Raw genomic sequence first — 14,226 nt, 5'->3', positions numbered from 1 at the left:
TTTAGTGGAGAGAGAGAGGGTTTATGAAGTGTTGAGGATGCTGTTTAGTGTTTAGTGGAGAGAGAGAGGGTTTATGATGTGTTAATGATACTGTTTAGTGTTTAGGGGAGAGAGAGAGGGTTTATGATGTGTTGAGGATGCTGTTTAGTGTTTAGTGGAGAGAGAGAGGGTTTATGATGTGTTGAGGATGCTGTTTAGTAGAGAGAGAGAGAGGGTTTATGATGTGTTGAGGATGCTGTTTAGTGTTTAGTGGAGAGAGAGAGGGTTTGTGATGTGTTGAGGATGCTGTTTAGTGGAGAGAGAGAGGGTTTATGATGTGTTGAGAATGCTGTTTAGTGGAGAGAGAGAGAGGGTTTGTGATGTGTTGAGGATGCTGTTTATTGTTTAGTGGAGAGAGAGAGAGTTTATGATGTGTTGAGGATGCTGTTTAGTGTTTAGTGGAGAGAGAGAGGGTTTATGATGTGTTGAGGATGCTGTTTAGTGGAGAGAGAGAGGGGGTTTATAATGTGTTGAGGATGCTGTTTAGTGGAGAGAAAGAGGGTTTGTGATGTGTTGAGGATGCTGTTTAGTGGAGAGGGAGAGGATTTATAATGTGTTGAGGATAATGTTTAGTGTTTAGTGGAGAGAGAGAGGGTTTATGATGTGTTGAGGATGCTGTTTAGTGTAGAGAGAGAGAGGGTTTATGATGTGTTGAGGATGCTGTTTAGTGTTTAGTGGAGAGAGAGTGGGTTTATGATGTGTTGAGGATGCTGTTTAGTGTTAAGTGGAGAGAGAGAGGGTTTATGATGTGTTGAGGATGCTGTTTAGTGGAGAGAGAGAGAGAGAGAGGGTTTATGATGTGTTGAGGATGCTGTTTGTTGTTTAGTGGAGAGAGCGAGAGAAATGGTTTATGATGTGTTGAGGATGCTGTTTAGTGTTTAGTGGCGAGAGAGAGGCTTTATGATGTGTTGATGATGCTGTTTAGTGGAGCGAGAGAGTGTTTATGATGTGTTGAGGATGCTGTTTAGTGGAGAGAGAGAGGGTTTATGAAGTGTTGAGGATGCTGTTTAGTGTTTAGTGGAGAGAGAGAGGGTTTATGATGTGTTAATGATACTGTTTAGTGTTTAGGGGAGAGAGAGAGGGTTTATGATGTGTTGAGGATGCTGTTTAGTGTTTAGTGGAGAGAGAGAGGGTTTATGATGTGTTGAGGATGCTGTTTAGTAGAGAGAGAGAGAGGGTTTATGATGTGTTGAGGATGCTGTTTAGTGTTTAGTGGAGAGAGAGAGGGTTTGTGATGTGTTGAGGATGCTGTTTAGTGGAGAGAGAGAGGGTTTATGATGTGTTGAGAATGCTGTTTAGTGGAGAGAGAGAGAGGGTTTGTAATGTGTTGAGGATGCTGTTTATTGTTTAGTGGAGAGAGAGAGAGTTTATGATGTGTTGAGGATGCTGTTTAGTGTTTAGTGGAGAGAGAGAGGTTTTATGATGTGTTGAGGATGCTGTTTAGTGGAGAGAGAGAGGGGGTTTATAATGTGTTGAGGATGCTGTTTAGTGGAGAGAAAGAGGGTTTGTGATGTGTTGAGGATGCTGTTTAGTGGAGAGGGAGAGGATTTATAATGTGTTGAGGATAATGTTTAGTGTTTAGTGGAGAGAGAGAGGGTTTATGATGTGTTGAGGATGCTGTTTAGTGTAGAGAGAGAGAGGGTTTATGATGTGTTGAGGATGCTGTTTAGTGTTTAGTGGAGAGAGAGTGGGTTTATGATGTGTTGAGGATGCTGTTTAGTGTTAAGTGGAGAGAGAGAGGGTTTATGATGTGTTGAGGATGCTGTTTAGTGGAGAGAGAGAGAGAGAGGGGTTTATGATGTGTTGAGGATGCTGTTTGTTGTTTAGTGGAGAGAGCGAGAGAAATGGTTTATGATGTGTTGAGGATGCTGTTTAGTGTTTAGTGGCGAGAGAGAGGCTTTATGATGTGTTGATGATGCTGTTTAGTGGAGCGAGAGAGTGTTTATGATGTGTTGAGGATGCTGTTTAGTGGAGAGAGAGAGGGTTTATGAAGTGTTGAGGATGCTGTTTAGTGTTTAGTGGAGAGAGAGAGGGTTTATGATGTGTTAATGATACTGTTTAGTGTTTAGGGGAGAGAGAGAGGGTTTATGATGTGTTGAGGATGCTGTTTAGTGTTTAGTGGAGAGAGAGAGGGTTTATGATGTGTTGAGGATGCTGTTTAGTGGAGAGAGAGAGAGGGTTTATGATGTGTTGAGGATGCTGTTTAGTGTTTAGTGGAGAGAGAGAGGGTTTATGATGTGTTGAGGATGCTGTTTAGTGGAGCGAGATAGGGTTTATGATGTGTTGAGGATGCTGTTTAGTGGAGAGAGAGAGGGTTTTTGATGTGTTGAGGATGCTGTTTATTGTTTAGTGGAGAGAGCGAGAGAAATGGTTTACGATGTGTTGAGGATGCTGTTTAGTGGAGAGAGAGAGACGTTTATGATGTGTTGAGGATGCTGTTTAGTGTTTAGTGGAGAGAGAGTGGGTTTATGATGTGTTGAGGATGCTGTTTAGTGGAGAGAGAGAGATGGTTTTTGATGTGTTGAGGATGCTGTTTATTGTTTAGTGGAGAGAGAGAGGGGGTTTATAATGTGTTGAGGATGCTGTTTAGTGGAGAGAGAGAGGGTTTATGATGTGTTGAGGATGCTGTTTAGTGGAGAGAGAGAGGGTTTATGATGTGTTGAGGATGCTGTTTAGTGTTTAGTGGAGAGGGAGAGGATTTATAATGTGTTGAGGATAATGTTTAGTGTTTAGTGGAGAGAGAGAGGGTTTATGATGTGTTGAGGATGCTGTTTAGTGTAGAGAGAGAGAGGGTTTATGATGTGTTGAGGATGCTGTTTAGTGTTTAGTGGAGAGAGAGTGGGTTTATGATGTGTTGAGGATGCTGTTTAGTGTTAAGTGGAGAGAGAGAGGGTTTATGATGTGTTGAGGATGCTGTTTAGTGGAGAGAGAGAGAGAGAGAGGGTTTATGATGTGTTGAGGATGCTGTTTGTTGTTTAGTGGAGAGAGCGAGAGAAATGGTTTATGATGTGTTGAGGATGCTGTTTAGTGTAGCAAGAGAGTGTTTATGATGTGTTGAGGATGCTGTTTAGTGGAGAGAGAGAGGGTTTATGAAGTGTTGAGGATGCTGTTTAGTGTTTAGTGGAGAGAGAGAGGGTTTATGATGTGTTAATGATACTGTTTAGTGTTTAGGGGAGAGAGAGAGGGTTTATGATGTGTTGAGGATGCTGTTTAGTGTTTAGTGGAGAGAGAGAGGGTTTATGATGTGTTGAGGATGCTGTTTAGTAGAGAGAGAGAGAGGGTTTATGATGTGTTGAGGATGCTGTTTAGTGTTTAGTGGAGAGAGAGAGGGTTTGTGATGTGTTGAGGATGCTGTTTAGTGGAGAGAGAGAGGGTTTATGATGTGTTGAGAATGCTGTTTAGTGGAGAGAGAGAGAGGGTTTGTGATGTGTTGAGGATGCTGTTTATTGTTTAGTGGAGAGAGAGAGAGTTTATGATGTGTTGAGGATGCTGTTTAGTGTTTAGTGGAGAGAGAGAGGGTTTATGATGTGTTGAGGATGCTGTTTAGTGGAGAGAGAGAGGGGGTTTATAATGTGTTGAGGATGCTGTTTAGTGGAGAGAAAGAGGGTTTGTGATGTGTTGAGGATGCTGTTTAGTGGAGAGGGAGAGGATTTATAATGTGTTGAGGATAATGTTTAGTGTTTAGTGGAGAGAGAGAGGGTTTATGATGTGTTGAGGATGCTGTTTAGTGTAGAGAGAGAGAGGTTTTATGATGTGTTGAGGATGCTGTTTAGTGTTTAGTGGAGAGAGAGTGGGTTTATGATGTGTTGAGGATGCTGTTTAGTGTTAAGTGGAGAGAGAGAGGGTTTATGATGTGTTGAGGATGCTGTTTAGTGGAGAGAGAGAGAGAGAGAGGGTTTATGATGTGTTGAGGATGCTGTTTGTTGTTTAGTGGAGAGAGCGAGAGAAATGGTTTATGATGTGTTGAGGATGCTGTTTAGTGTTTAGTGGCGAGAGAGAGGCTTTATGATGTGTTGATGATGCTGTTTAGTGGAGCGAGAGAGTGTTTATGATGTGTTGAGGATGCTGTTTAGTGGAGAGAGAGAGGGTTTATGAAGTGTTGAGGATGCTGTTTAGTGTTTAGTGGAGAGAGAGAGGGTTTATGATGTGTTAATGATACTGTTTAGTGTTTAGGGGAGAGAGAGAGGGTTTATGATGTGTTGAGGATGCTGTTTAGTGTTTAGTGGAGAGAGAGAGGGTTTATGATGTGTTGAGGATGCTGTTTAGTAGAGAGAGAGAGAGGGTTTATGATGTGTTGAGGATGCTGTTTAGTGTTTAGTGGAGATAGAGAGGGTTTGTGATGTGTTGAGGATGCTGTTTAGTGGAGAGAGAGAGGGTTTATGATGTGTTGAGAATGCTGTTTAGTGGAGAGAGAGAGAGGGTTTGTAATGTGTTGAGGATGCTGTTTATTGTTTAGTGGAGAGAGAGAGAGTTTATGATGTGTTGAGGATGCTGTTTAGTGTTTAGTGGAGAGAGAGAGGGTTTATGATGTGTTGAGGATGCTGTTTAGTGGAGAGAGAGAGGGGGTTTATAATGTGTTGAGGATGCTGTTTAGTGGAGAGAAAGAGGGTTTGTGATGTGTTGAGGATGCTGTTTAGTGGAGAGGGAGAGGATTTATAATGTGTTGAGGATAATGTTTAGTGTTTAGTGGAGAGAGAGAGGGTTTATGATGTGTTGAGGATGCTGTTTAGTGTAGAGAGAGAGAGGGTTTATGATGTGTTGAGGATGCTGTTTAGTGTTTAGTGGAGAGAGAGTGGGTTTATGATGTGTTGAGGATGCTGTTTAGTGTTAAGTGGAGAGAGAGAGGGTTTATGATGTGTTGAGGATGCTGTTTAGTGGAGAGAGAGAGAGAGAGAGGGTTTATGATGTGTTGAGGATGCTGTTTGTTGTTTAGTGGAGAGAGCGAGAGAAATGGTTTATGATGTGTTGAGGATGCTGTTTAGTGTTTAGTGGCGAGAGAGAGGCTTTATGATGTGTTGATGATGCTGTTTAGTGGAGCGAGAGAGTGTTTATGATGTGTTGAGGATGCTGTTTAGTGGAGAGAGAGAGGGTTTATGAAGTGTTGAGGATGCTGTTTAGTGTTTAGTGGAGAGAGAGAGGGTTTATGATGTGTTAATGATACTGTTTAGTGTTTAGGGGAGAGAGAGAGGGTTTATGATGTGTTGAGGATGCTGTTTAGTGTTTAGTGGAGAGAGAGAGGGTTTATGATGTGTTGAGGATGCTGTTTAGTGGAGAGAGAGAGAGGGTTTATGATGTGTTGAGGATGCTGTTTAGTGTTTAGTGGAGAGAGAGAGGGTTTATGATGTGTTGAGGATGCTGTTTAGTGGAGCGAGATAGGGTTTATGATGTGTTGAGGATGCTGTTTAGTGGAGAGAGAGAGAGGGTTTTTGATGTGTTGAGGATGCTGTTTATTGTTTAGTGGAGAGAGCGAGAGAAATGGTTTACGATGTGTTGAGGATGCTGTTTAGTGGAGAGAGAGAGACGTTTATGATGTGTTGAGGATGCTGTTTAGTGTTTAGTGGAGAGAGAGTGGGTTTATGATGTGTTGAGGATGCTGTTTAGTGGAGAGAGAGAGATGGTTTTTGATGTGTTGAGGATGCTGTTTATTGTTTAGTGGAGAGAGAGAGGGGGTTTATAATGTGTTGAGGATGCTGTTTAGTGGAGAGAGAGAGGGTTTATGATGTGTTGAGGATGCTGTTTAGTGGAGAGAGAGAGGGTTTATGATGTGTTGAGGATGCTGTTTAGTGTTTAGTGGAGAGAGAGAGGGTTTATGATGTGTTAATGATACTGTTTAGTATTTAGTGGAGAGAGAGAGGGTTTATGATGTGTTGAGGATGCTGTTTAGTGGAGAGAGATAGGGTTTATGATGTGTCGAGGATGCTGTTTAGTGTTTAGTGGAGAGAGAGAGGGTTTATGATGTGTTGAGGATGCAGTTTATTGTTTAGTGGAGAGAGCGAGAGAAATGGTTTATGATGTGTTGAGGATGCTGTTTAGTGGAGAGAGAGAGAGGGTTTATGATGTGTTGAGGATGCTGTTTAGTGTTTAGTGGCGAGATAGAGGGTTTATGATGTGTTGAGGATGCTGTTTAGTGGAGAGAGAGAGTGTTTATGATGTGTTGAGGATGATGTTTAGTGGAGAGAGAGAGAGGGTTTTTGATGTGTTGAGGATGCTGTTTATTGTTTAGTGGAGAGAGAGAGGGTTTATGATGTGTTGAGGATGCTATTTAGTGTTTAGTGGAGAGAGAGTGGGTTTTTCATGTGTTGAGGATGCTATTTAGTGTTTAGTGGAGAGAAGGGGTTTATGATGTGTTGAGGATGCTGTTTAGTGGAGAGAGAGAGAGAGAGGGGGGGTTTATGATGTGTTAAGGATGCTGTTTAGTGGAGAGAGAGAGAGAGAGAGAGAGAGGGTTTATGATGTGTTGAGGGTGCTGTTTAGTGGAGAGAGAGAGTGTTTATGATGTGTTGAGGATGCTGTTTAGTGGAGAGAGAGAGAGCGGTTATGATGTGTTGAGGATGCTGTTTAGTGTTTAGTGGAGAGAGAGAGGGTTTATGATGTGTTAAGGATGCTGTTTAGTGGAGAGAGAGTGTTTATGATGTGTTGAGGATGCTGTTTAGTGGAGAGAGAGAGAGAGAGAGAGAGAGAGGGTTTATGATGTGTTGAGGGTGCTGTTTAGTGGAGAGAGAGAGTGTTTATGATGTGTTGAGGATGCTGTTTAGTGGAGAGAGAGAGAGAGAGAGAGAGAGGGGGTTTATGATGTGTTGAGGATGCTGTTTAGTGTTTAGTGGAGAGAGAGAGGGTTTATGATGTGTTGAGGATGCTGTTTAGTGGAGAGAGAGAGAGCGGTTAAGATGTGTTGAGGATGCTGTTTAGTGTTTAGTGGAGAGAGAGAGGGTTTATGATGTGTTGAGGATGCTGTTTAGTGTTTAGTGGAGAGAGAGAGGGTTTATGATGTGTTGAGGATGCTGTTTAGTGGAGAGAGAAAGAGCGGTTATGATGTGTTGAGGATGCTGTTTAGTGTTTAGTGGAGAGATAGAGTGTTTATGATGTGTTGAGGATGCTGTTTAGTGGAGAGAGAGTGTGTTTATGATGTGTTGAGGATGCTATTTACTGTTTAGTGGAGAGAGAGTGGGTTTATGATGTGTTGAGGATGCTGTTTAGTGGAGAGAGAGAGTGTTTATGATGTGTTGAGGATGCTGTTTAGTGGAGAGTGAGAGAGGGTTTATGATGTGTTGAGGATGCTGTTTATTGTTTAGTGGAGAGAGAGAGGGGGTTTATAATGTGTTGAGGATGCTGTTTAGTGGAGAGAGAGAGGGTTTATGATGTGTTGAGGATGCTGTTTAGTGGAGAGAGAGAGGGTTTATGATGTGTTGAGGATGCTGTTTAGTGTTTAGTGGAGAGAGAGAGGGTTTATGATGTGTTAATGATACTGTTTAGTGTTTAGTGGAGAGAGAGAGGGTTTATGATGTGTTGAGGATGCTGTTTAGTGGAGAGAGATAGGGTTTATGATGTGTCGAGGATGCTGTTTAGTGTTTAGTGGAGAGAGAGAGGGTTTATGATGTGTTGAGGATGCAGTTTATTGTTTAGTGGAGAGAGCGAGAGAAATGGTTTATGATGTGTTGAGGATGCTGTTTAGTGGAGAGAGAGAGAGGGTTTATGATGTGTTGAGGATGCTGTTTAGTGTTTAGTGGCGAGAGAGAGGGTTTATGATGTGTTGAGGATGCTGTTTAGTGGAGAGAGAGAGTGTTTATGATGTGTTGAGGATGCTGTTTAGTGGAGAGAGAGAGGGTTTTTGTTGTGTTGAGGATGCTGTTTATTGTTTAGTGGAGAGAGAGAGGGTTTATGATGTGTTGAGTATGCTATTTAGTGTTTAGTGGAGAGAGAGTGGGTTTTTCATGTGTTGAGGATGCTATTTAGTGTTTAGTGGAGAGAAGGGGTTTATGATGTGTTGAGGATGCTGTTTAGTGGAGAGAGAGAGAGAGAGAGAGAGGGTTTATGATGTGTTGAGGATGCTGTTTAGTGGAGAGAGAGAGAGAGAGAGAGAGAGAGGGTTTATGATGTATTGAGTGTGCTGTTTAGTGGAGAGAGAGAGTGTTTATGATGTGTTGAGGATGCTGTTTAGTGGAGAGAGAGAGAGAGAGAGAGAGAGAGAGAGAGGAGAGAGAGAGAGGGTTTATGATGTGTTGAGGATTCTGTTTAGTGTTTAGTGGAGAGAGAGAGGGTTTATGATGTGTTGAGGATGCTGTTTAGTGGAGAGAGAGAGAGCGGTTATGATGTGTTGAGGATGCTGTTTAGTGTTTAGTGGAGAGAGAGAGGGTTTATGATGTGTTGAGGATGCTGTTTAGTGGAGAGAGAGAGTGTTTATGATGTGTTGAGGATGCTGTTTACTGTTTAGAGGAGAGAGAGAGGGGGTTTATGATGTGTTGAGGATGCTGTTTAGTGTTTAGTGGAGAGATAGAGTGTTTATGATGTGTTGAGGATGCTGTTTAGTGGAGAGAGAGTGTTTATGATGTGTTGAGGATGCTGTTTAGTGGAGAGAGAGAGAGAGAGAGGGTTTATGGTGTGTTGAGGGTGCTGTTTAGTGGAGAGAGAGAGAGTGTTTATGATGTGTTGAGGATGCTGTTTAGTGGAGAGAGAGAGAGAGAGAGAGAGAGGGGGTTTATGATGTGTTGAGGATGCTGTTTAGTGGAGAGAGAGAGTGTTTATGATGTGTTGAGGATGCTGTTTAGTGGAGAGTGAGAGAGGGTTTATGATGTGTTGAGGATGCTGTTTATTGTTTAGTGGAGAGAGAGAGGGGGTTTATAATGTGTTGAGGATGCTGTTTAGTGGAGAGAGAGAGGGTTTATGATGTGTTGAGGATGCTGTTTAGTGGAGAGAGAGAGGGTTTATGATGTGTTGAGGATGCTGTTTAGTGTTTAGTGGAGAGAGAGAGGGTTTATGATGTGTTAATGATACTGTTTAGTGTTTAGTGGAGAGAGAGAGGGTTTATGATGTGTTGAGGATGCTGTTTAGTGGAGAGAGATAGGGTTTATGATGTGTCGAGGATGCTGTTTAGTGTTTAGTGGAGAGAGAGAGGGTTTATGATGTGTTGAGGATGCAGTTTATTGTTTAGTGGAGAGAGCGAGAGAAATGGTTTATGATGTGTTGAGGATGCTGTTTAGTGGAGAGAGAGAGAGGGTTTATGATGTGTTGAGGATGCTGTTTAGTGTTTAGTGGCGAGAGAGAGGGTTTATGATGTGTTGAGGATGCTGTTTAGTGGAGAGAGAGAGTGTTTATGATGTGTTGAGGATGCTGTTTAGTGGAGAGAGAGAGAGGGTTTTTGTTGTGTTGAGGATGCTGTTTATTGTTTAGTGGAGAGAGAGAGGGTTTATGATGTGTTGAGTATGCTATTTAGTGTTTAGTGGAGAGAGAGTGGGTTTTTCATGTGTTGAGGATGCTATTTAGTGTTTAGTGGAGAGAAGGGGTTTATGATGTGTTGAGGATGCTGTTTAGTGGAGAGAGAGAGAGAGAGAGAGAGGGTTTATGATGTGTTGAGGATGCTGTTTAGTGGAGAGAGAGAGAGAGAGAGAGAGAGAGAGGGTTTATGATGTATTGAGTGTGCTGTTTAGTGGAGAGAGAGAGTGTTTATGATGTGTTGAGGATGCTGTTTAGTGGAGAGAGAGAGGGGGGGGGAGAGAGAGAGAGAGAGAGAGAGAGAGAGAGAGAGAGAGAGAGGGTTTATGATGTGTTGAGGATTCTGTTTAGTGTTTAGTGGAGAGAGAGAGGGTTTATGATGTGTTGAGGATGCTGTTTAGTGGAGAGAGAGAGAGCGGTTATGATGTGTTGAGGATGCTGTTTAGTGTTTAGTGGAGAGAGAGAGGGTTTATGATGTGTTGAGGATGCTGTTTAGTGGAGAGAGAGAGTGTTTATGATGTGTTGAGGATGCTGTTTACTGTTTAGAGGAGAGAGAGAGGGGGTTTATGATGTGTTGAGGATGCTGTTTAGTGTTTAGTGGAGAGATAGAGTGTTTATGATGTGTTGAGGATGCTGTTTAGTGGAGAGAGAGTGTTTATGATGTGTTGAGGATGCTGTTTAGTGGAGAGAGAGAGAGAGAGGGTTTTATGGTGTGTTGAGGGTGCTGTTTAGTGGAGAGAGAGAGAGTGTTTATGATGTGTTGAGGATGCTGTTTAGTGGAGAGAGAGAGAGAGAGAGAGGGTTTATGATGTGTTGAGGATGCTGTTTAGTGTTTAGTGGAGAGAGAGAGGGTTTATGATGTGTTGAGGATGCTGTTTAGTGGAGAGAGAGAGGGATTTATGATGTGTTGAGGATGCTGTTTAGTGTTTAGTGGAGAGAGAGAGGGTTTATGATGTGTTGAGGATGCTGTTTAGTGGAGAGAGAGAGAGCGGTTATGATGTATTGAGGATGCTGTTAGTGTTTAGTGGAGAGAGAGAGGGTTTATGATGTGTTAAGGATGCTGTTTAGTGGAGAGAGAGAGAGGGTTTATAATATGTTGAGGATGCTGTTTAGTGGAGAGAGAGAGGGTTTATGATGTGTTGAGGATGCTATTTAGTGGAGAGAGAGAGGGTTTATGATGTGTTGAGGATGCTGTTTAGTTTTCAGTGGAGAGAGAGAGGGTTTATGATGTGTTAAGGATACTGTTTAGTGTTTAGGGGAGAGAGAGAGGGTTTATGATGTGTCGAGGATGCTGTTTAGTGTTTAGTGGAGAGAGAGGGTTTATAATGTGTTGAGGATGCTGTTTATTGTTTAGTGGAGAGAGAGAGAGTTTATGATGTGTTGAGGATGCTGTTTAGTGTTTAGTGGAGAGAGAGAGGGTTTATGATGTGTTGAGGATGCTGTTTAGTGGAGAGAGAGAGAGTGTTTATGATATGTTGAGGATGCTGTTTACTGTTTAGTGGAGAGAGAGAGGGGGTTTATGATGTATTGAGGATGCTGTTAGTGTTTAGTGGAGAGAGAGAGGGTTTATGATGTGTTAAGGATGCTGTTTAGTGGAGAGAGAGTGTTTATGATGTGTTGAGGATGCTGTTTAGTGGAGAGAGAGAGAGAGAGAGAGAGAGAGAGAGAGAGAGAGAGGTTTATGATGTGTTGAGGGTGCTGTTTAGTGGAGAGAGAGCGTGTTTATGATGTGTTGAGGATGCTGTTTAGTGGAGAGAGAGAGAGAGAGAGAGAGAGAGAGAGAGAGAGAGAGACAGGGTTTATGATGTGTTGAGGATTCTGTTTAGTGTTTAGTGGAGAGAGAGTGGGTTTATGATGTGTTGAGGATGCTGTTTAGTGTTTAGTGGAGAGAGAGAGGGTTTATGATGTGTTGAGGATGCTGTTTAGTGGAGAGAGAGAGTGTTTATGATGTGTTGAGGATGCTGTTTACTGTTTAGTGGAGAGAGAGAGGGGGTTTATGATGTATTGAGGATGCTGTTAGTGTTTAGTGGAGAGAGATAGGGTTCATGATGTGTTAAGGATGCTGTTTAGTGGAGAGAGAGGGTTTATAATGTGTTGAGGATGCTGTTTATTGTTTAGTGGAGAGAGAGAGAGGGTTTATGATGTGTTGAGGATGCTGTTTAGTGTTTAGTGGAGAGAGAGAGGGTTTATGATGTGTTGAGGATGCTGTTTAGTGTTTAGTGGAGAGAGAGAGGGGGTTTATGATGTGTTGATGATGCTGTTTAGTGGAGAGAGAGAGAGGGTTTATGATGTGTTGAGGGTGCTGTTTAGTGGAGAGAGAGAGTGTTTATGATGTGTTGAGGATGCTGTTTAGTGGAGAGAGAGAGAGAGAGAGAGAGAGAGAGGGGAGAGGAGAGAGAGAGAGAGAGAGAGAGAGAGAGAGAGAGAGAGAGAGAGAGAGAGAGGGTTTATGATGTGTTGAGGATGCTGTATAGTGGAGAGAGAGAGAGAGAGAGAGAGAGTGTGTTTATGATGTGTTGAGGATGCTGTTTAGTGGAGAGAGAGAGAGAGAGAGAGAGAGGGTTTATGATGTGTTGAGGATTCTGTTTAGTGTTTAGTGGAGAGAGAATGGGTTTATGATGTGTTGAGGATGCTGTTTAGTGGAGAGAGAGTGTTTATGATGTGTTGAGGATGCTGTTTAGTGTTTAGTGGAGAGAGAGAGGGTTTATGATGTGTTGAGGATTCTGTTTAGTGGAGAGAGAGGGTGTTTATGATATGTTGAGGATGCTGTTTACTGTTTAGTGGAGAGAGAGGGGGTTTATGATGTATTGAGGATGCTGTTAGTGTTTAGTGGAGAGAGAGAGGGTTTATGATGTGTTAAGGATGCTGTTTAGTGGAGAGAGAGTGTTTATGATGTGTTGAGGATGCTGTTTAGTGGAGAGAGAGAGAGGGTTTATGATGTGTTGAGGATGCTGTTTTAGTGTTTAGTGGAGAGAGATAGGGTTTATGATGTGTTAAGGATACTGTTTAGTGTTTAGGGGAGAGAGAGAGGGTTTGTGATGTGTTGAGGATGCTGTTTAGTGTTTAGTGGAGAGAGAGAGGGTTTATGATGTGTTGAGGATGCTGTTTAGTGGAGAGAGAGAGAGGGTTTATGATGTGTTGAGGGTGCTGTTTAGTGGAGAGAGAGAGTGTTTATGATGTGTTGAGGATGCTGTTTAGTGGAGAGAGAGAGAGAGAGAGAGAGAGAGAGAGAGAGAGAGAGAGAGAGAGAGAGAGAGAGAGAGAGAGAGAGGGTTTATGATGTGTTGAGGATGCTGTATAGTGGAGAGAGAGAGAGAGAGAGAGTGTGTTTATGATGTGTTGAGGATGCTGTTTAGTGGAGAGAGAGAGAGAGAGAGAGAGGGTTTATGATGTGTTGAGGATTCTGTTTAGTGTTTAGTGGAGAGAGAATGGGTTTATGATGTGTTGAGGATGCTGTTTAGTGGAGAGAGAGTGTTTATGATGTGTTGAGGATGCTGTTTAGTGTTTAGTGGAGAGAGAGAGGGTTTATGATGTGTTGAGGATTCTGTTTAGTGGAGAGAGAGGGTGTTTATGATGTGTTGAGGATGCTGTTTACTGTTTAGTGGAGAGAGAGGGGGTTTATGATGTATTGAGGATGCTGTTAGTGTTTAGTGGAGAGAGAGAGGGTTTATGATGTGTTAAGGATGCTGTTTAGTGGAGAGAGAGTGTTTATGATGTGTTGAGGATGCTGTTTAGTGGAGAGAGAGAGAGGGTTTATGATGTGTTGAGGGTGCTGTTTAGTGGAGAGAGAGAGGGTTTATGATGTGTTGAGGATGCTGTTTTAGTGTTTAGTGGAGAGAGATAGGGTTTATGATGTGTTAAGGATACTGTTTAGTGTTTAGGGGAGAGAGAGAGGGTTTGTGATGTGTTGAGGATGCTGTTTAGTGTTTAGTGGAGAGAGAGAGGGTTTATGATGTGTTGAGGATGCTGTTTAGTGTTTAGTGGAGAGAGAGAGGGTTTATGATGTGTTAAGGATGCTGTTTAGTGTTTTGTGGCGAGAGAGAGGGTTTATGATGTGTTGAGGATTCTGTTTAGTGTTTAGTGGAGAGAAAGGGTTTATGATGTGTTGAGAATGCTGTTTAGTGGAGAGAGAGAGGCTTTATGATGTGTTAAGGATGCTGTTTAGTGGAGAGAGAGAGTGTTTATGATATGTTGAGGATGCTGTTTAGTGGAGAGAGAGAGGGTTTATGATGTGTTGAGGATGCTGTTAGTGGAGAGAGAGGGTTTATGATGTGTTGAGGATGCTGTTTAGTGGAGCGAGAGAGGGTTTATGATGTGTTGAGGATGCTGTTTAGTGGAGCGAGAGAGGGTTTATGATGTGTTAAGGATGCTGTTTAGTGGAGTGAGAGAGGGTTTATGATGTGTTAAGGATGCTATTTAGTGGAGCGAGACAGGGTTTATGATGTGTTGAGGATGCTGTTTAGTGGAGAGAGAGAGGGTTTATGATGTGTTGAGGATACTGTTTAGTGGAGAGAGAGAGGGTTTATAATGTGTTGAGGATGCTGTTTAGTGGAGCGAGAGAGGGTTTTTGATGTGTTGAGGATGCTCAAAATAAAATAAAATAAAATGTTATTTGTCACATGCGCCGAATACAACAGGTGTAGACCTTACTGTGAAATGCTTCCTTACGCACCCTTTCCAACAATGCAGAGTTAAAAAGTAAGAAAATTAGCAAATAAAAATGGAAAATAATGTCACAATATATAACAATAACAAGGA

The sequence above is a fragment of the Coregonus clupeaformis genome, unplaced genomic scaffold (genome assembly GCF_020615455.1).
Source record: "Coregonus clupeaformis isolate EN_2021a unplaced genomic scaffold, ASM2061545v1 scaf1996, whole genome shotgun sequence".
NCBI lineage: Eukaryota > Metazoa > Chordata > Actinopteri > Salmoniformes > Salmonidae > Coregonus > Coregonus clupeaformis.
Note: the sequence above shows the minus strand (reverse complement) of the source record.